At 41.7% G+C, this 22,501-nt stretch overlaps 1 protein-coding gene and 1 long non-coding RNA gene across 28 annotated transcripts in view; one reads left to right on the forward strand and one right to left on the reverse strand.

Annotated features, from left to right (window-relative positions):
• DAB1 (DAB adaptor protein 1) overlaps window positions 1-22,501 on the reverse strand; it is a 1,169,270-nt gene that overhangs the window by 208,962 nt on the left and 937,807 nt on the right. The gene's annotated exons all lie outside the window — the stretch shown is intronic.
• The window catches only part of LOC140630374 (uncharacterized), a 31,643-nt gene that overhangs the window by 4,062 nt on the left and 5,080 nt on the right, over window positions 1-22,501 (forward strand). The window contains exons 5-6 of one of the 2 annotated variants that reach the window (XR_012028139.1): window positions 2,211-2,283; window positions 15,322-15,487. This is a non-coding gene — a long non-coding RNA (uncharacterized lncRNA). The remainder of the gene's footprint in view (window positions 1-2,210; window positions 2,284-15,321; window positions 15,488-22,501) is intronic. The other variant, XR_012028140.1, reaches the window with a different exon arrangement.

A 22,501-nucleotide genomic window follows, 5' to 3' on the forward strand; every position in this document is an offset into this window, starting at 1 on the left:
TCTTCTATGGTACAGATGTAAGAATGGGGGACCCCTAGAGTGGTTGGTGATAGGAAGCCCCGATATGTCGAACAGTTTCAAGTTTTGGACTTTAACAGATCAATGAAGTTCTGATAGATAAATAAATAAACTCACATGGATCCTGTTTTCTTTCTACTTTACCAATCAAGCATATTTTTAAAAATATATCTACTATAATTGTCCTTTCATAAAAGAAAGGCATTTCAACACGAACATACAGAAGGATCACCTCAAAAGATATGGCTTTATAAGCCCCACAATATTTTTTCTTATTTTTCTCATTTCAAATTAGACCAGTTCAGGTTAGGCAAACCGATACTATAAAATGTTTTTATCTGGAGTAATACCCTATGGGTCTCCAATACTGTATGTGGTCAATCTATCCTAAGGTGACCCCCCCCCCCAATGAGTCATAACCTCATGTAATTTTCTCCCCTTGCAGTGCTAGCAGGTCCTGTGATTTGCTTGTAGTCAACAGAATATGGCAAAGGTGATGGGCTGGCTCCCCACTCCTGTGATTACATAAATTCTCCAACTCCATCTCAGCAGACCGAGTGTAGACTGTCCTGCTGGACTCTCTGAGGAAGGACATTCCCACAGAGTGAGGGGACCATAGGGCAGGAAGCAGCAGGGACTCCATGAGCTGAGCGCAGCTCCTGGATGACAGTTGCAGAGACAACAGGAAACTCAGTCCTCTGACCACAGGAACTTTACTCTGCCAGTGACCACCTAAGCTTGAAGGGGAACTCAAGTTCCAGAAAGGAACATGGCCCAGCCAACGCCTTGTAGCTTCATGAGACCCCAAGAAGAGGACTCTGCTAATCTGAGGCCAGACTTCTGACTCGTGGAAAGTTTGAGACGATCAATGTACTGATGTACTGTTTCAAGCCACTGAGTTCACAGCTAATCTGTGATGTAGCAAGAGCTAAGTAATGCACCACACCATGAGCTTTCTGAAGGAAGATCTCAGAGGACCTAGAATGGTTGTCCACACATACATGCTAGGGTAGAGGCACTCCAGAACAAACTGGACCGGCCCTGATTGAAGGCTGTTAGGAATAGGTGTCTGCCTGTCAGGCTGCCAAAACATAGGAAACTGTGCAGCTGGAGCTATGACATGGTCATCCTCGTGGAGTCAAAAGTTCTCTGAGGGCTTCCTTTGGGCTGCAGTCACATTGCTAGGCCTTCTGGAAAGCCAAGAGGATCTTTCAAGAACACTAGTGTAGTAACACCCATAGACTGTGTGTCCTGAGCTGTAAATCAGACATTCGGCTGTACTGTTTCATCCTGAAATCTAAGACAAAAATCTCCAACAGGGCTAGGTGGGGTGAGGCTTGACGTGGGGACGGATGGCAACCACTGTCACCAGAACTGACAACTGTAAACATCCAGATTTCACATAAGCCTTCACACACATCAAGATGTGTGACCCTGTGTGGCAATCTCCCGATACCAGGCATTGGTGGTAGTACTACATCCATTGTACAACCAGGGAAACTAAAGTTTTGAGAAGCTGCAAGACATGCCCAAGGTCACCTGCTCAGTAATAGGAGAGATTTCTTCTACATAAATAAAGAAATATTTTCAGAAAATCATGATGCTCTGGAATTAGACTGTCCAGCACGTATGGGGCTTGAATTGTCAATTTATGGAAATCCTAAATCTCCATGTTTTGCCATCCTGAGCTAATAATAAGTGAGGTAAGACCTTTGAGGATGACAGTACAAGGATACTAAACTGTGCCTTCTGGAGAATCACACTCTCCGTACTTTGGCCTTGAGAAACAGAGACATCATCTGTGGTCAGTTTTCCCAGAGAAGGATAAACAAAAAGTACATATCTCTCCTGTCACCAAATATGCCACTTACCATCTCCTAACTGCAGCATCACCCTATGCTTCATATTTAAAGGACAGAAATGGTCTACCCTGACATGGGCAGTAGTTAAACTTTGATTTTTGTTTTATACACTATTTTTCCTAGTTCTTTTCACATAAATTTCTCTTTATTTTTCCTTGCCCAAAGTGACAGTTTGGGAAAAACAAGCCAGGAACGAGCATTTATTTATTGCCTTCCAAGGGCCAAGCACTGTTGGGCCCCTTACAAATGTTTTCTCATTAATCCTTGCAATGAATCTGGAAGGAAAGCATTATTACTATTGTCATTCCCTTTTTTTTTTTTCTTTTCTAGCTGAAGAAAGAAAGGATGAAGGGGTGAAGAAACTTGTCTGCAATGACTCGGCAAAGCTGTGAATGAGATCCAGGTACACAGGACACCTTACCTGTCTGTGCTTCATTTTCCTCTTTTCTTCCTCCTCCTTTCCATTATGGATAGAAAATTCTGGTCCCATGCTGATGTGGTGAGTGATATCAAAGTCCCAAGTGTTGTGGCAGAGAGAAACAGGGACGTGGAAGCGCGGAGAAGGTCACTGATACTGAGCTGTCAGGGTGAGCCCAGCTGAGTGTAGTCCCTCAAAAGGTGGGGGGGCAGGGCACAGTGAGCTTCAGGTGACACAGTCCAGAAGCAGGTGAGCCGAGCCGGCTGGGCGCACTGGCAGCTCAGTGGTCGGCATGCCTGGAGTGCAGAACGTGATTGAAGGACTGCCAGAGATCCATCAGGAGAGAATGGCCCAGACAGGGGCCTGGTATGCCAAGCTATGGAATCTGGACTTCATCCATCACAGCCCAGCCTCACACCGTCTGTTTCTCTATAGACTGACAGAGGGAAGGCGTTCCCATAAGGCAACTCATTCTCCCAGGTGTACAGAGAATTCAGCTTACTGCCCTGCACGCTTGTAACTCTATTCTCTGTTTTCCCCCATGTAAGAAGTGAAACAATCGAGCATCATGGCAGTTAATGAGAGGAATAACCCTATCTCCAGTCTCGCTTTTCTTTTAAGAAGAAATTACAGCTGATCATATTTTATTATTAATAATTGTGACTTGTACATAACGCATGTCACACCTGAGTCTGGGTGGAGCTGCCCCAAACAAGACACTTCCTGGGGCATTACGGCACCTGCCTGGCTTCCCTGTGGAAGCCTTGTAGAGTTAACTCCTAGCAGGCTAAAATCTCCCAGTCCTGCCTCTGAATGCTCCTGCGGGAGAAAAATCCCCAACAGCTGCCATATGGGGAACTCTTCACACACCTCCCGCCACTGAAATCTCTCTCCTGCTTCAGCTGGCGGGAAACCAAAGGCAGCGCTGTTCAGAGTACAATCAGTGCAGTCACTTGTTAGAGAAGCAAAAGGGAGGAGGCATCCAGAGGCCACGGGGAATAAACACCATCCAGGACAGCAGCAGAGGTTTCCAAAAGCACATGCAGTGGCCACCTCGTGAAGTGCTTTTATTTTTAAAAGAGAGAAGAAAATAGCTAAAAGCAGAGATTCCAAAACAATAGGTATTACAGAAGAGGATGATTCGTGTGGTAACTATAAGGCTTCTGTCCACAACTACGGGATCTGCCAGGACCATGTGGCCCAGGTCCTTCCCCAGAAGCTGGAAACTTGCCTTGCTGGCTCAGAAACTGACCGCGAGGCACTGTAGTTCCATGTCTGCTACTTTCTCTTTGAGCTATGAGGGACCAGACTAGAGCCCTGTCTCTAGTCTGTATGCTCAGCAGAGCTAGGTATTCATTAAGGAGACAGAGGAAATGGTCCGTCAGGGCATCCACCTCCTTGTTAGCAGTGTGGCTGGAAGCCAAGACCATGCCAGGACATGCTGCCTCAGCAGGCACAGGGAGGAGGCGAGCACAGGCTGCAGGAGCACCCATGCTATGATGGAGCTGCAATAACCGCATAGAAAGGTCTTCAGTGGATTCTGCTGGGATGACCCTACTCAGCAGTCAACACATACGCTCTTCAGTGGGTGCTCTCTGAGTTCCACCCGGTTACCATGCCCATCACACCCCACCACTGAGCAGGGCTGGAGCTGGTCCTAGCACCATAGCCCTCGGGTGAGCTACAATTAACATACTGCCTGCCTTCTTCCCACCACGAAGCTTCCTCAGGTGAGGCAGGGTTAAGATTGTGGAAAGAACTGGCTTTGGAGTCAGAAAAACCTGGGTTCAGTTCCTGGCTCTACCCCTATTACTCTGTGGCTTAGATAAATTACTATTCTCTGCTTTTTGTGATACTACTTTCCTTCCATGCACTTCCAAAGCTCCCTGCATTATGCTTAGCACATTTTACTGTCCTAGCCAGCTTGTGATTATCCTCAACTAGACTGCAAGTTCCTTAAGAAGCAGGCACCATCTCAGGCTTACTCACAATCTTATCCCCAGGGTCTACCTACTCCAGTGCCTGGTACTAGTAGCAAGTCAACAAGTTTATGTAGACCAATACTGAAGCACCACCTCCAGGGATTGCTGTGGAGTGTGCAAAGAATTTGGTCATGGTTTGAGTCCTTAAAAAAAAAGAAAAAAAAAAAAAAGCAGTTTCTCTTACTCTGGCCACTCTTCTTCCCTGGTGACCAACTGAGTTCTGCTGGAATTATGGCCGTCCTTGATTACAGCCCACCACATGCATCTTAACAACCTCTCTGTTTGGAGAATAGGGCTGGCCTATTTCCCACCCCACTTGTGGCATCAGTGGAAGGCTTGCTTCCAAAGGGTGAACCACTCTGAGTCAAGACACTGCTGACTAACTAGTCAGTCCTACTCCCATGTCCCACCCAACACCAGCTAGCATCGAGGGCTACCTTGGTCATCAGTGCCAGCCTGAGTCACATCAGGGTCCTCTGTATTACTCTGGACAGGATCTCCCTTCAGGGCAGGCCTGGAGCTCAATCCTTACCTATGTCCCATTTACCATCATCGCAGTGGTATAATAAAATTATATATAGTTTTTATCCCCAGTTCTTGGCACAGAATTCAAAATCCCTTGGAATTCCCCGAGTGATAGGAGTATTCCATTATGCTGATAAGGTGACTCCTGCAAGGCCTTGAGATACTTCAGGATGGGCTGATCATCACAAAGGCAAAGCACATGATTAAAGGGCTGGAGCTTTCAGCTGGGCCTCCTGGCCTCTGGGGAGATGAGGTTCAATCATGTGGCCGTCGATGTCATCCATCATGCTAGTGTAATGAAGCATAAATGAAAACTGGGAACAATGAATTTCAGGGACACTCTTGGTTGATGGACATATTGACGTACTGACTCCACAGGGATGGAAGCAGCTCCCACACCCTCCCATTGGCCATCTTGCTGCCCTATATATCTCTTTATCTGGCTGTTCATTTAGATGCTTTATAATTAAAAGATAATCACAGGTATAGTGCTTACCTGAGTTCTCTGATGTGTTCTAAGAAAGTCTGAACCTGAGGGGTCATGGGAACCCCTAAATCTGTAGTCATCCAGGCAGAAGTGTGGATTGCTTGGGGATACCTGGGATCTGAAGTGGGGGCAACCTTGTGGGACCGAGCCCTTTACTTGTGGCATCTATGCTAACTGGATAGTTAAATGTCAGGAATGAATTTTTACCCAGTTGTCGTCGGAGAATTGGTATCGAAATGTAATTACAGATTCCAACGTTGCCTACCCATCCACCAAGGATACGGAACACCACCCCTCACAACTGGCAGGTTCTGTCCCATAAAACCTTCATGAACAGACAGCCACAGCAGCAGGTGGTAGGCACACAGGAAACAGATTTATTAGTTACAGTTCCTGCCCTCTAGGAGCTTATGACCTAGGCTAGACATGACAACAGGTAATTTCAATAAAAATAAAGTCAAAGGGTTGGAGTAGTAGAGTGTGCAACTGAAGATAAAGATGGGGCTAAAGAGATGCATTCCTAAAGAGCACAGCTACCAAAATGGGCTAAAGACCTTGGCAGACATGTCACTAAGGAAGATATACAGATGGCAAATGCACACATGAAAAGATGCTCCACGTATGTCATTGGGGAAATGCAAATTAAACAACAATGAGATACTACTACACGACCACTAGAATGCCCCAGATCTGGAACACTGACAACACCAAATGCTGGCAAAGACGTAGAACAACAGGCAGTCTCATTTATTGCTGGTGGGAATGCAACATGGCACAGCCACTTTGGAAGACAGTTTGAAGGTTTCTCACAAAACTAAACACACTCTTACCATCTGATCCAGCAACCTCTCAAAGGAGTTGAAAATTTATGTCCACACAAAAAACCTACACATGGATGTTTATATCACTTTACTCAAAATTGCCAGAACGTGGAACCAACCAAGATGTCCTTCAGTAGGTGAATGCATGAATAAACTGTGGTACATCCAAGCCACGGAATGTTATTCAGTCAAAAGGGAATGAGCCCTTAAATGCATATGACTAAGTGAAAGAAGCCTGTCTTTTGAGTCCACACAGTCTTTGAGCCCACAGCATTCTGGAAAAGGCCAAGCTATGGAGACAACAAAAAGATCAGTGGGTGTCCAAGGTATGTGTGTGGGCAGGGGAGAGATGAACAGGCAGAGGAAGGCATTTTTAGAACAGTGAAAATACCCTCTATGATATTAAAAAAATGAATATATGTCATAGCTTTGTCCAGACCCATAGAATGTCCAACACCAAGAGTAAACTCTAAGGTAAAATGGACTTCGGGTGGTTATGATGTGTCAATCAGGTTCATTTTTGGCAGAAATACACCATTTTGGTGAGTAACACTGATAATAGAAGAGGTCATGCATACGTGGATAAAGGGCGGTACTTGGAAAATCTCTGTACCTTTCTCTCAGTTTGGTTGTAAACCTGAAACTGCTTCAAAGAAATAAAGTCTTTAAAATAAAAAGCACACCTAAGTGAGAGCAAACTCTAGAGTGTCCATGTGCAAATCAATCCTCTTTGAAAAGCACGATTCATTAAAATTTTTAAAAGATCAATGTGGAGAAAATGATGTTTTTTTGTTTGTTTTAGTTTTTCTTTTTTATAAAAGGAATTTTCAGAAGATTCCTGGGTCAAGCTCCACCATACCTTTTGAATATCATGTACAAGACTACTTACATGTTGTCTAATATTGATCAATTCTATTCTAAGTCCTCACTTTACCCTCATGCCAGCAGCAATGAACACATTTGGTCACTCCCACCTCTTGAAAACCCCTCACCTCTTGGCTTCTCACTCTCCTGGACTTCTCCACCCTCAATGGCCACTCTTATTTGGCTCCTTTCACATCTCCCCAACTTCTAAACGTTGAGATGCCCCAAAGCTCAGACCTCGAAACTCTCCTTGCTCCACTCAAACTCATTATGTAGGTCCTCTCCTCTATCCAAATGGCTTCTAATGGTATCTCCTTGACAAAGCCTCTCAAATCCCCATCTGTGACAGATACCACTCTCCCGAACTCCACATTCCTTTATCCAGCAGCTGCCTTCACAATCACACTTGGCATCTACCCTTCATCTCAAACTTAACATCCCAACTAGTATTTCCCCAATCTTTGCTTCCTTCAATATTATCCATCTCAGTAAATGGCAATCCATTTTAGTTTCTCAGTCCTAATCCTTGGAGTCACTCTTGATTACTCTTTCTCTTGTGCCCCAAAGCCAAACTCCTAATAAAATCTGCAAGCTCTATTTTAAAAATCCATGTGGCATTTAATTGTATCTCAACTCCTCCACTATTCCAACTCTGATTTAGCCCATATTCATCTCCTATGCTGTTTCCCTTGTTTCCATACTCACTCATCTCAAATGATTCTCAACAGAGCCACCAGGCAAGCCTCTGAAAAACCAAGCCAATCTTGTTACTCAAGAGTGGTAAGATTATATCAACGTTTATAATGGAGCAAACAGGCTTAGAAAGGTTAAGTAAACAGTCACACCACCAATAAGTATAGGTGGTAGGACAAGAATGATTTAAATCCAACTGCTGTTAAATCCAAAGCCCATACTCTTAATTGTAACCCATATTGCCAAGAAACCATTCCATACTTTCAATGCAAAATGCATTTATATCCTAAGCCCTAGCGGAATTGAAATACACCACTTCACACAGACAGGATTTCAAAGAATAATACAGATTCAATCATTCATTCACTCAACAAATACTGTTAGAATGTAGTGGCATGCGTGGCACTAGTCTAGACTCAGTGGTTTACAATAAACACCAATGAGTGTCATCACAAAGCCTATGGTCTAATAAGAAAGACAAACAATAAAACAAAATAGACAAAATGTCTATTTTGTTTTATTTTATTTGGACCATTATGGCCAGTAGTAATAAACTATAAATAGTAATAAAGCTGGAAAAGAAGATAAGGAGCAAAAGAAAGTAACTATCACCCATAGGGGTGGTCTTAAGGCACGGAAGCAGCAGCAAGGGGCCAGTTATGCTGGAGCAGAATAACTGGGGGGTGAGGGGTGAGTGGTAGGAGTAAACATTATTTCTGTCAGTGAATGGATGGGTTAGAAACATTACTTATTGTCTGCCATGTAACCTGGAACAGATATGACACAAATTCTTCTTGTTCCTGCAGCATTAAAGAGAATGCTGCTAACTCTTCATCTTATTAACAAAGTGTCTTTAATAGTGCCTGGCTCAGGGTACATGCTCCTATCTCAGTATCTGGGAGTATAATATCTGCCCTTTGTTCTTTAAAACAGTCTTCCCTATTCTGGGCCATCTGCATTCTGGTATAAATTTTAGAATCTGTCAAACTGCACACATATGCACCCACACATGTTAGGATTTTGATCTGGATTGCACTGAATCTACTATATCATCTGCAAAAACAGTAACAATAATACTTATAAAGTAGCCCAGAAAGGATTTGTTATATAGAACACAGAAAGAACTACGTTATCAGTAAGAAAAAGGAAAACCACTCAAAATAAAAATAGGGCAAAGGATATGTGCCTGAAACCTAGGACAGAAAACCCGAATAGCCAATAACCTCACCTAGAATGTACTCAGGAAAATGCAAATTAAAACGAAGAGGAGGAATCATTCTATACCTACCAGGTTGGCAAAAACTGAAAGTCTAACAGGACTAAATGATTTAATTATTGCTTTTTATATGGAGCATAAAGAACTCTCATATCGTGCTGGTGGGTTATATAAAGTGGAAAACTCCACTTTAAAGTATAATTTGGCAGTAACTACTAAAACTGAAGATGCATATTCAGTAAGATCCAACAATCTGGTCCTGGATAGTCTACCTTGCAACAGTTTCTCACATGAGGCCAAAGGGATAGATAAAGGAATAGTTACGTAAGCTTTTTTGGGTATAGCCCCATATTGTAAACTACCTAAATTATCGACATCAGAAGACTGGGTAAATAAATATTGTTATATTCATTTAACTAAATATTCAGTAGCCATTAAAATGAATAAATTAGAACTACTTATATCAACATGGATAAATCTCAAAAAAATGCTGAGCCAAAAGTAAAGAGATATGTTCATATTCCATGTGCTTTTTTGTAAAGTTTTTAAAAACATATATCACCTCAAGGACATTTGTAAAGTTTTAAAAAACACAGATCACCCCAAGGACATTTTGCTTCAGATATATAATATGCAGTAAGAGTTTAAAGACCTTGTAAGAAATGTTTAATACCAAACTCAAAATACCAATTTCCACTTAGAGAAGGATGGAATGGGTTCAAGCAGGCATACCACAGAAGGCTTTACTGGTGTCTAGAATATTTTAATTCTCAAAGAAAGAAATATGAAGTTAATAATACAAAAACATTAAGCTTTGCTGAAACTGGTTAGTGAGTATAGTGAGGTCTATGATATTATTTTCTATATTTATATGCTTAAAACATTCATAATTTAAAAAGCAGCGATAAAACATCAGGATGGTTTAACTGGGCTGTAAGTGGAACTTTTCCAACATTTTGGTGGCCATCTGTAGGGCTATATAAATCTTCCCGAAGTTTCTACTTCCATGCATGAGTAAACACACTGCATTACTCTAGTTGTCATAAGAGGTGAATTTGCCTTTTCTCCATGTGGGTTCACTTTAACTTAAATAGAAATCTTTCTTTTGGCCTCTACCTGAAATGAGAGCCCCTGACTGGATGCCCCAAGCCCATCTCCCTAATTACGAGTAGGGAAATTTGTCCGAAACTGACTACAGGGACACCTGGGTGGCTCAGCAGTTGAACGTCCCGCCTTCTGCTCAGGTCATCATCCTGGTCCCTGGATAAGTTCCGCAGCTGGCTCCCTGCTAGGAGCCTGCTTCATCCTCTGTGTATGTCTCTGCCTCTCTCTGTGTGTCTCTCATGAAGAAATAAATAAAATCTTTTTTAAAAAAGTAAGAAACTGACTACAGTTTGGGTTAGGCACAGTTCCCACCTTCCTTTTTGGGTCTTTTCAAGACTTGTTTATTGAAGCATACATTCTCCCTTCCTAACATACGACTAATGTGGAGACTTCTGTATTTCAGTTCTGAACTCAATGAGCACCCAAGTAATGTTTCTCGTGATTATGGATGATTTCTCTATAAACCTCAAATTGGGCTCTTTGACTCTTGTGCTGGACAGTGTCTATATTATCTTCTTTTGCAAGCTAACCACCACTACTCTATAAACATGTAAGCTATGACACAGAGACTCCTTTAACCTTTTGTTTTGTTTTCAATATTGGAGACTTGAGGAGGGGGAAGTAAAAATTTTCCTAAAGAGTACAACTTCCAACTCTTCAGAAAAAACAAAAAACAACAACAACAAAAAAAACACAGCAGCTCCAGATGTTAAATGAATTAAATGCCATCAAAGATATCGTGTACTTATACAATCTTCAAAGAGAATGTCATTCTGATAAGGAAATAGGATCATTAAAATTAAATAATTATACAGAAATGAACGAACATTATTTCCAATATCCTAATTTGGATTTGCAGCTAACAAACTCAACCATGCTAGTTCTCTTTTCTAAATAAAGAGATTTATGGAGGCAACATAATATTCTCATATAGAGCATGAGCTTTTTTATATATTTTTTTAAGATTTTATTTATTTACTCATGAGAGATACACAGAGAGAGAGGCAGAGACACAGGCAGAGGGAGAAGAAGGCTCCATGCAGGGAGCCTGACATGGGACTTGATCCCGGGGCCTCCAGGATCACACCCTGGGCTGCAGGCGGCGCTAAACTGCTGCACCACCAGGGCTGCCCGGAGCATGAGCTTTGAAGCCAGATAGAACCAGGTTCAAGTTCAACTCTGCAAATTATTAACTGGTAACCTCGTGGAAATTACTTCTCTAAAGTTCAGTTTCCTCCTTTGTCAAATGGGAACAATAAAAGTGTTATGGGATAATAAAATGTATGTTATGAGAATCTGTGGAGAACAAACTAAGATGATGAATGCAAGAAAAACGCCTGTCACATAATAAACAAGAATTAAGAATTATTAGTATTATTCTTAGCTGCCATAAATATTAGCTGTAATTGTCATTACTTGTCACACATAACTGACACATGTGAGACATTGTTGCCATTTTTAATAGATCATCAATCAACAGCCCCTGATTCCTAGAACTCAAATATGGAATCAACTTCCAAAAGGAAAGACCAAACAACACAATACAAAATATTAGAGAACATTTTCCTTCCCCAAGTTGGGTTAGCATATGCATCTTCAAAATATTTGAGCTGGGGCACCTGGGTGGCTCAGTGGTTTACCATCTGCCTTTGGCTTAGGTCGTGATCCCCGGGTCCTGGGATTGAGCCCTGCATCGGGCTTCCGGCAGGGATTCTGCTTCTCCCTCTGCTTATGTCTCTGCCTCTCTCATGAATAAATAAATAAAATCTTAAAAAAAAAATTGCTTGAGCTGGAGTACAATGGATGCCTTCCCTGCCTCCCTAAGACAGAGTTGGGCATTTCCTGTCCTGTACACCAATGGTTCATGCTTCTGTATTTCTGATATAGATTTAGCCAAATGATATTGTCATGTACTGTTTTCTTTACTGCTCTTTTGACTCAGCTGTGAGCTCCACAGGGGAGGAGACTGTTTTTCATGTCTGCGTCCCTACAACAAGCACAGTGCTTACCCAACTGGGTGCTCAATGAATATTTAATGATTGACTAAGAATGAGAAAGAAACAAAATAAGTACTTCCTGATTACCTGCTGTGTCCCAGACACAGAGCTAGGCACCTTACATACAACATTTAACTCAGTCCTCAAAATAACACTATGAGGCAGGCACTATTATTAACCATGTATTAAAGATGGAGAAAGGAAGACTCAGAGAAAGAAGTCATTCAATATAGTCAATATATTATGTAGTAATATCATACAGTAAATGAATGATGGCACTAGCTTTCAAGTTCACTTTGTCCCAATTTTATTTTTTAAAGATTTATTTATTTATTTTAGAGGGGGTGGATAGGGACGGAGGAAGAAGGAGAGAATCACCAGCAGACTCCCTACTGCGCATGAAGCTTGACACAGGGCTCGATCTCATGACCCTGATATCATGACCTGAGTCGAACTCAAGTCAGACGCTTAACCGACTGAGCCACCCAGGAACCTGCACTTTGTTCTAATTTTAAAACCCTTAATTCTCTCTACTAATCTTTATCACCCACTTTATAGAATGAATTCTAGTTGGGGAAAATCAGTACTTTTAGGATGATATATGGGACCCTAGAAGTGAAGCATCTGTTTCTGACCCATCCAACCTCCTTCTGATATCAGATATCAAGCCCCCTATGTCTTTGCTGCTTTCCCCGAGTCTCTCACCTACTGGCTCTATGTACTACCTACCCAGGCTTGCAGACCTGCTCTATTCCACTTGAAATGACTTCCCCGGATTTCAACCCTTCACAGCTTGAACCTAGAGTATGGAGGAAATCTCTGGATTCTGAGCTCTAGACACCCGCGGTTGCCATTGCCAACCATAACCCATCAGACATGTAATTCACAGACTAGCCTATACCCCAGGTTTTTACATAACACGCAAGAGTGATAACAAGACTAATTGTCTCAGGGTGTGATGCATTCAAGAGCAACAAATCCATAATCACTCCCATACCGCCACAGCTGATACACTTTCCAAAGGCAGTGTATCAGCCCTTTTTCTTTTCTTTGCATAAACCCCATCAAAATGAGCATAAAAGACAATAACAAATATGGTGAAGACCTCTTCATTAGCTTCATTGACATTAGTTATTCATTCCATCAGTCAGTCAGTTACTTAACAAATACTAAGTATACCACTGCTACCTGCCGAGCTCTGTGGGAGGCAATGGGATACTACAGTGAACAAGGCAGATGGTTTCCCCACCCCATGAAGCTTACATTCTTAATATATTGTTTGAGCGCTAACAGATAAAATGTACCTTAGAGATGACCTAAACACGCTTTCTCAGTTTTAGGGGGGGAAGTGAGACCCATAAGTCAAACAGCCAGTAACTGGCACTTTCTCTGCCATTCCCAATCAAAATCTCTTTCCAATACACCAGATGGCGCCCATCTGATGAGCAACATGTGAGCTGACATTTATTAGGCGCCATGAAAGCAGGGACATTTCAAATGGCTTGGCAAAGAACAGAGTTAGGGGATTTTTTTGTGTGTTTTGTTTTGCTTTTTGGTGGTTATTTATTTATTTAGTTAGTTAGTTCTCAATTCCATTGTAGCAGCTCCACCAGAAGCAGTAGAAACTAATTTGACAGTGCAGTGCAATTTCTTTGGAAAGACAGCAGGAGCCATATAAATTTTTTAGAATGGAACTGTCATTAGCATGACCATGTCCAGTAAAATGTTCAGCAGGCAGCCAGTGCTTCTGAGGAATTTCACTTGCCTTCCTTTGTCTCCTTGAAGGTTTTCAGTGCACGATATGTTACTCGTAGAATTGTGTGGGCTGTCTGGAGAAAGGGGAATGGTTTTAAAAATAAAGCTGAGTAGGAAAAAACAGAAAGACACTGGCAGTCACTCCTGAGACTAAAAAGAAGAACTGTGTGCCAATGTTCAAAAGTTAGGATCCCACCTGAGTTAGCCTGCTTCCCTCTCCATATTGCCTTTTATCTGCCTTTCCCCAGCAGCTCTGCTCACTCAGGAAGGGCTAGCCCAGCTCAGCAACATGGCTTCGAGTTTCTGCTCCTATTCTTAACAAACTTATTTTAAATCTGCTGTCAGGTGAGTGGCAATGCCTCCTCCTTGGACTAAGAAAAGACAGAGCAACTATATACTTGGATGTGAGTGGGGAGGTAGGGTGCTAGGGAGCTGATTCATAGCTCTGGGAGCTGTCAGATATAACAAACGTAGGGTTCACTGCCAGCCGCCAGAATGGGGTGATTTCATTAGGAGAAGGGTAGCGATGAATGTATAACAATGATTCCAAGGTCAATGGCACTGCAGCAGAACTGGTAAGGGCCCAACTATCCACTGGAAGGAGGGATATATTATACCATAGGTACCAGGCCTTGTTGTGGGTACAAATATGATACAAGAACACCCCTGACTCAAGCAGCTCACAGTCTAGTGCAGGTGTGTATATCAGAAGCATCCATAAAGCTTTTAAAGATCACCCAAGACAGTATGAATCATAATCACTGGGATCAGGACATGAGAATCCCTATTTCATAAGTTCTGTGATAATTCCAATGCACATTCTTGCCTAAGAACCATGGTCTATGAAGGAAGAGCAGCAACCCTTGGTGCCTACTCTTATTTTGACTCTTGCCAGTTCCAGGGCCTTGGGCATGTTATTTAACCTTTGGAGCCTCAGTTTCCCTACTTTACAAGGAGCACAAATAAGAACATTTTTAAGTGCTCCCTAAATGTCAAGAACTGTGCTAAGTGCTATGGTTTTCCTTTTACTTAGTTCATAAAATAACGTTGTCACGTAGGTGTGATTAGCTCCTATAAACTACCATATAAACTAATATAATGCATCTGTATTAGTTTTCTCTTGCTGTGTAACGAGGTACCACAAATTCAGCAGCTGAATACAATGCCTGTTGATTATCTCATGGCTCTGTGTTTGTAAGTCCCGGAGGCTCAAAGGGCTTCTCTGCTTAGGGTCTCACCAGGCCAAGCTCAAGATGCTGGTCAGCTCTGCTCTCATCCAGGGGCTCTGGGGAAGAATCCGCTTCCCAGTGCCTTCAGGTTGTTGGCAACATTCAGGTTTGTGCTTGCAGCTGTCAGTGGGGAGCACTCACCACCCCTAAACGCTGCTGAGATCCCTTCTATGGGGGCTCTCCATCTTCAAGCCACAAAAGCACCATGAGTCTCCCTTGTGCTTTGAATCTCTCCAACTTCTTCTATACCAGCTGTCAGGGAACTATCTCTGCTTTTCAGGGCTCTTGTGATTTGATGAAGCCCACCTGGGTAATCTCCCTTCTCTTTCTTTTTTTTTTTTTTTTTTAAGATCTTATTTATTTACTCAGGAGAGACACACAGAGAGAGGCAGAGACGTAGGCAGAAGAAGAAACAGGCCACTGTGGAGAGCCTGACACAGGACTGAATCCCAAGACCCCAGGATCATGCCCTGAGCCAAAGGCAGACGCTCAAACACTGAGCCACCCAAGTGCCTGGTAACCTCTCTTCTTGATGTAAACTTTGAGTGTAACATGATGTAATATCACCGAAATTATTCACAGATTTCAGGGAATAGGGCATAATATCTTTTGGAGGGTACTTTAGAAATTCTGCCTAACGTGGAGTTACAGCCAACAAAATGAGTAAGAAGAGTTTCAGAGTCTTTGTGGTGATATCAGGTGAGACTCCCACTCTGCCATTAATTACCTGTTTGCCTCTTAGCAAGTTACTTAACCTCTTGGGTCTCACTATCATAAGTCAAATGGAGGACATTATGATCTAGTTTCCTAGGTATGAGGATTTATAGAAGTCACACCTGTAAAACCAACCAGGATAATGCATGATATGTAGTCAGTGCTCAGATAGTAGGGTCTGAAAACAAAAGACAGCATTTTGTGGTAATGATTGCACCTACATATTGAGGATTGTGCTGGGGATTATTAAATATGAAAAAGAACCTAATGGTCCTCTAAGAGCTTTTGGCCCATAAAAGGTACCTGATGAACATTAGCTCCTTTTTTCCTGGAGTTTATGGGTTAAATGGTGGTGTGTCATCTCATTTAAATGTCAACACATTCAGATAAAGTAGATAAGTTATTATTACCTGTGTTTTACAGGTAGAAATGTTTCAAGTAATTAACGTAGTACTCCTCATTAAATGAGAGCAGAGCCAAAGCTCAACCTGCACTGTCTTAGTCCCTAGTTGGTAATTTTCACCCTAAACTTGTAAGAAACAATTGGCCTGTGCATGGCTGAGTCACGTCTCTTTCATCCACTACTATAAGCACAACTTAATGGCTTGCATTTTAATCCCCTTCGCACTAAACTCACAGAATAATGTAGACTCATCACAATGCCAGCATCCCACCTTGCCACAGCATGCACAGCCCAGAATTTATAACCCACTTCATTAGGAGTACACACAGAGCCTGTTAGCAACATCTGTCTAAGTGGAAGCCAGCAGGTCTCCTTATCTCCTGACCTGCATTCTTCTTAAGATGATTAACTCACACTTGGGTGCCATGCCCGGGTGTCTAGGTTAACATCCTGAGTTCAAAGGTTTTTGACTCTGGACTCTGAGAGATCACCCGGAATTTTACAGCACAGGAGAGAACAGAATTGGACTGGGGATACAAAGGCTTTCACTAAGCTCATTAATTCTCAGTTGGCCTGGGGCATCCATTTGTTTGTCATTCATTCATTCATTCATTCATTCATTCACCTGTTTGCACAGCAATTTCCATATGCATGTGGGAATCTATTCTTTCAATGTCCCTTTCAATTTCCTCTGAGAATGCACTGCAAAGCATACTCAGTGAAGTTCTTGCTCTCAAGGAGCTCACAGTAGTAGAAGGGACATGTCAATAGATCCTTAGGCAGGGCACCGGAAGTGCCACAGGAGAGCCATAGGAGCATGGAAGGAAGAGACAGCTGGGAGCCATTTAACCAGCGCCCTGAAGGATGAGCACACACAGTGTGCCCAGAGAGGAATGGCTGAGAAGTAGGCAAAGGACGAGAGGAATAAAACTACAAGGTGTGGCTAAAAATGGCAAATTCAATACAGATCTGCCTTGACTTACGAAGGAGTTCCGTCCTGATGCCCCATGGTAAGACTAAAATACTGTCAGGCAAAAATGCACTGAGTACATCTAACCCATTGCACATCACAGCTTTGCCTCACCTATTTTAAACATGCTCATCAATAATAAAAAGTTGACTATTTCATGTAATTTACAGAATAATACACCACAAGTGAAAAACAGACCAGTTGCTTGGGCCCAGCAGGCTTAGGGTGGTTTGGTGGTTTACCCTGGTGATCATACGACTTATCTCCAGTGTGGGATAAGTTGAAAATTCAAAATTCAAACTACAGTTTCTACTAGATGCGTAGTGCTTTTGCACCACTGTGCAAAGTGTCATAAGTCGAACCACTGTAAGTCAAGGCCATCTGCATAGCAAGAACAACCTGGGATGTGGGCCACGAGTGGCCCGGGAAGAACAAATAACCACACTCTTTTCATGTCATGCTAGACTTTCTCTTTGCTTCTCGTGGGCACTAGAAGTCAAGGACCAATTTTCATTTAGAATGGGAAATCTGACGTTTGAGTAGAAGAGATCTCTGTGATCCCAGGATAGAGGGAGTCAAACTGAAGGGGCAGACAGCTGGCAGGAGACCAATGTCATTTGCCCTGCCAGGCCTGCAGGTGCTCCACTCCAAGGGAACGCACAGGAGCCCGATTCCCAGGGCGGTCTCATGGGACTCTCTACCATGGTGAATGTTCTGTGCTAGCAGGGCAGCCACTAGCCACAGGTAGTCTAGGAGCACTTGAAATGTGGCTGGTACAAATGAGGAAATGGATTTTCAATGTAAATAGATTTAAATTTAAGGTTGCTCCAATAGTTATTGGAGAACACAGAGTTGAAATTTGCTCAGATGATTCCATCTCCATTTCTCCTCTCAAGTGCTCTAGCCTCCTAATCCTTTGTAAAGAGAGAGATTGTCCCAGGGGGGATCAGGGTCATATCTGGACATTCTACGAACTGGTTACTCACTGGACTTGAGTTCTCTGAGGGCAGGGACTGTGTCTTTTCTGTGTGGGTATACCCAACATGTCTAGCACAGGATCTGATCCAAGGAATGTTTGTGGAGCCGAAGCAGATACTGTACAGATGAAAGGCCACCTTTCCACACAGAGAAACAATTCATCTTCTCCTGGGGGAAAATTTACCATTAAACACAAATCACTTCTGAGACTTTTTGAATAGCCCAGAGGTATTTCTTTACTACTTCTCAGTATCATGGCTTTATGCAAAGTAGGCAGATTTTCTTCCTCTCTAGGAATGCCACTCCAATTTTCTACCACTAATTGGCTAAGCAAAGGCATTAATTATAAATTTTCTGATACCAAATAAATAATACATTTTATATAAGAAATACTTTAAGGAAAAAATAATAGCTCAAGTAACTAGTATCTAATAGTACTTTATAGTTTATGAAATATTTGCTCAAGCACAATATACTTGATCTCAACAAGAGCCTTGTAAGTTTCAAGTAATTATTCCCATTTTACAGAGAGGGAAGTAAAGGCTCAGAGATTATCCAAACTGTTTGAAGACACATAGGTTCTAAGAGATGGAATGAGATTTCAAAACAAGATTTACTCTACATTGTCACCCTACCATGTGTAAGGGAAACACTTTGGGTCAATGCAAAGATGAATTATTTATAGATCTTGAAGAACAAATTAGATTTTGACATGAAAAAATTATAAAGAGGAAGACATTTAAGGAAAAGTACAAGTTCTACCTGTGTGTTTTCCCTGCCTGGAGGACTATACCTCTGTTTCTTCTTCTTCTTTGTTTTTTTTCTATTTATCTATCCAAAAGATTATTTCACTCAGAAAGAACCCAAGTCAATTAATGAGGTTCTTCAGATAAAATGCAAACATTCCACTTCACTAATAAATTCTCTGCCTTCTGATTCCCAAAGACTTTTATTGTCTGTCAGGTCATTTGTCACTTAACTAATTAATTTATTCATCCACCCAACCAACAAACTTTAAAGGAGCTCCTGTTGTGAGCCAGTCCCTCCACCAGGAATTCACAGATGAGAAAGTAAACAGCCTTTATCCTTGAGAAGCTTACTCGTCTCTTGACCCTGATTATTTTGAATTGAACTGTTACTCATTTTTAGATTTCATTTGTCTGTGGCACACTGTACCGACCCCAACTGCACCGAGCACAGAAGTAACATCTTTATACACATTGATGACAAGCATTTATTAATTGGTGCTAGAAGAGAAATGAGAAACAATACATTACTATTTGTTAAGCATTACTTAAATCTCTATTTAAGACCTGGGACAGGAAAAATGAAGAGGACAAAACAAGTATAAAGAAAAGGCAGAATGAGGGGTTGAGAATCTGATTAGGGGGACAAGACATTAAAAAATTGAAATTTAATAAAACAAATAATAACCCACTTGAAAATGTATTGGAAACTCATACAATACAAACATTCAATCAGTTTTATGGCACACATCTATTTATCACCTACAATGTGCCATACACAGTGTTAGGTATTAAGAAAAAACAGGTGAAGTCTTAAGCAGTTTCCATACATCATCTGACTGGACACACCAATCCTAAAATGCCAGCATTATTAATCCTACATTTTACATGAAGAAAATCAAAACTCAGAAAATGTGAAGTTGACAAAAGTCACAAAATAAATTGAAGACACCCAAACTCACACTTGGGTCTTCTGACTGTATACCTTCTGTTGCTTCTACCAGACAACACAGCATCCATTTTTAGGATTTAACTAATGAAAAACAAGAATGATGAACATGGGCTAGAATGAGGTTAGGAGGATGGGCTTGGAAAATGAAGGATGGATATGATACTACAAAGGAAATTAAAATTTTAGTCATTAAATTGAGCTTACTATTGCAGATTCAACTTATGTGATTAAACTACAAGGACCACTCTTACTATTAATGATTGGTTAATTATATAACCTTCTCTCTGGGATTTTTCTCTTGTTCTGGGAAGGGCCCAATTTAAGATAAATGCAGACCTCTCCCCTTGCATCCTTGGCAGGATTTTCACAGCTATGCACATCTGGGTATATGAAATTATGGACAACAGTCACATTTGCGTGTATCCCACTACATACGCATATACAAGCAGGGTGGATATGCTAAGAGAGAAAACTGGGGGTGGGATGAAGAAATGTGGTAAAGAAACCTTATTTATCATGCTATCCATTGCACTTAGCAAGATACCTGGCACAGATCAGGTGCTCAGTAAGTATGTACTGTATTCGTGAACTTAGCTGCTTTTTATATATATATACATTTATTTTTTTATTGGTGTGCAATTTGCCAACATATAGAATAACACCCAGTGCTCATCCCATCAAGTGCCCACCTCAGTGCCCGTCACCCAGTCACCCCCACCCCCCGCCCACCTCCCCTTCCACCACCCCTAGCTCGTTTCCCAGAGTTAGGAGTCTTTCATGTTCTGTCTCCCTTTCTGATATTTCCCACTCATTTTTTCTCCTTTCCCCTTTATTCCCTTTGACTATTTTTTATATTCCCCAAATGAATAACTTAGCTGCTTTTATTTTTCTTGTCAACTATCAATCAACACAGTCTCGGCTACGTAAAAGGCAAAAAGGGATAGACATATACTCAGTGTAATTGGGGGAGAGAGGAAGAATGGGAATAAAAAACTGAGAAATACACTGTTATATAATGTTATATATAACTCTTTGTCAGCATGGACCCTTCCTTCTCTAGTCTCTCTCTTATCTAAACCAATGACCTGGGCAGCCCCGGTGGCGCAGCGGTTTAGCGCCGCCTGCAGCCCAGGGCATGATCCTGGAGTCGCGGGATCGAGTCCCACGTCGGGCTCTCTGTATGGAGCCTGTTTCTCCCTCTGCCTGTGCCTCTGCCTCTCTCTCTCTCTGCATCTCTATGAATAAATAAAGTCTTAAAAAAATAAACCAATGACCTCCATATGCAACACCTATGCTCCAGTATCTTGACTCTCACTCAAGTCTATTAAGCAGAACAGAAAACTGATCTTGAGCCTCATTAGCAGTTAGGGTCTGGAATTGATCATGTTACCATATACAGACTATATGCTGGGCTTAGTTGGGGTCTAGAGAGTAACTGAGTTACCAGTCTTCTGTGGACTTGGACAGTGCACAAGAACTACACAGCCAAGTTGGTTAGCAGTTGTACACTGTTCTTCATTTGGAATGGGAATATGACCCACTTATACAGAGAATTCTTCTGAGTCTAGCCCTTGCCAGATCCTATCCTGGAAATGAAAACCTTACTCCCCTTACTGTGAGCTCTTGGCTGGGTTTTGCCATGGAAAGGATGCCATGGGACTTATTCCTCTAACCTGTGGAGTATCAACACCCATCGCTTGTGCCTTCTGCTACATGGCCCCTTCTATCATATTAATAATCCCTTATATTCTGATACCTGTTGAAGGAAAGCCCAGGTTTCCAAGAGCTGTATGCATATTGCTTGTTAATGCCTTCAGCCATAGTCAAAGAATTTCCCCTAATGCTTTTATTTCTCAATCTTAAAGTCCTAGAACATCTCATAGAAGAGCTTGAATTATGACAACCATGTATGGTTTGTATGGTCTTGGGTTTGAGGGAGCTAGTTTATCTTTCCTAGGTAGTAATTATGAAGAGATAACACAAGTAAATGGTTATAGATTTATGGATGAAATTGTTAAAGGCAGGAGTTTGGCATATTTTATAAACCCAACTCCAAGGTCCTAGAGAAAGCAACCTCTGACTTACCCAGAACTTCTTCTAAAAGTTAAAAGCATGTTTATACAGTTTTTTCTTTTCCTTTGGGGATTCAGAGCATCTTGGTGACAAAAGCATGTTCAGATGCTTGTCTCCTGCCTTTAATCTTCCTAACTCTGGGCCAAAAGATCATAAAGGATTTTCCTTGGGCACAGGGATAAAGAGACAAAGAGACTCTCCTGGAGTGGGAAAGTGCCAAGGCCCTTTTGGAGGGGTTGGGGGGAGGTATCTCAAGGGGCTACAGGAGATGCCTGTGTTTCTAAGGGAGATGTTCATAACAGGCACTATCTCAGAATCTACCACCCTTCTAATTGTCTTATTCTCACTTTTTAAGGGGAAAAAAAAACATGAGGAAGACAAAACTAAATACATACACAAGGAAAAGAGCAACACACATAATTCCTTGGGTCTACGTGTAACTTCCTGCTGGTTGCTTTATCATTTTTAGATATTCCTCTACATAATCAGTTTTTTTCCCCAACACATTTAACACTTTTTGAAATCACTTAGTATTAAAAATCCTAATATTTACCAAATACTAAATATTGTAATCTACTGACCACTCTTAAAGCAACTTTTTAAAACCACTTTTCATTTATAAAAGCAACAAAATACCCTCTAAGTATTTCAAAACACATTTAAACACAACTATGTTTTTAGACAGTCTCATTTG

This window comes from Canis lupus, chromosome 3 (assembly GCF_048164855.1).
Source record: "Canis lupus baileyi chromosome 3, mCanLup2.hap1, whole genome shotgun sequence".
NCBI lineage: Eukaryota > Metazoa > Chordata > Mammalia > Carnivora > Canidae > Canis > Canis lupus.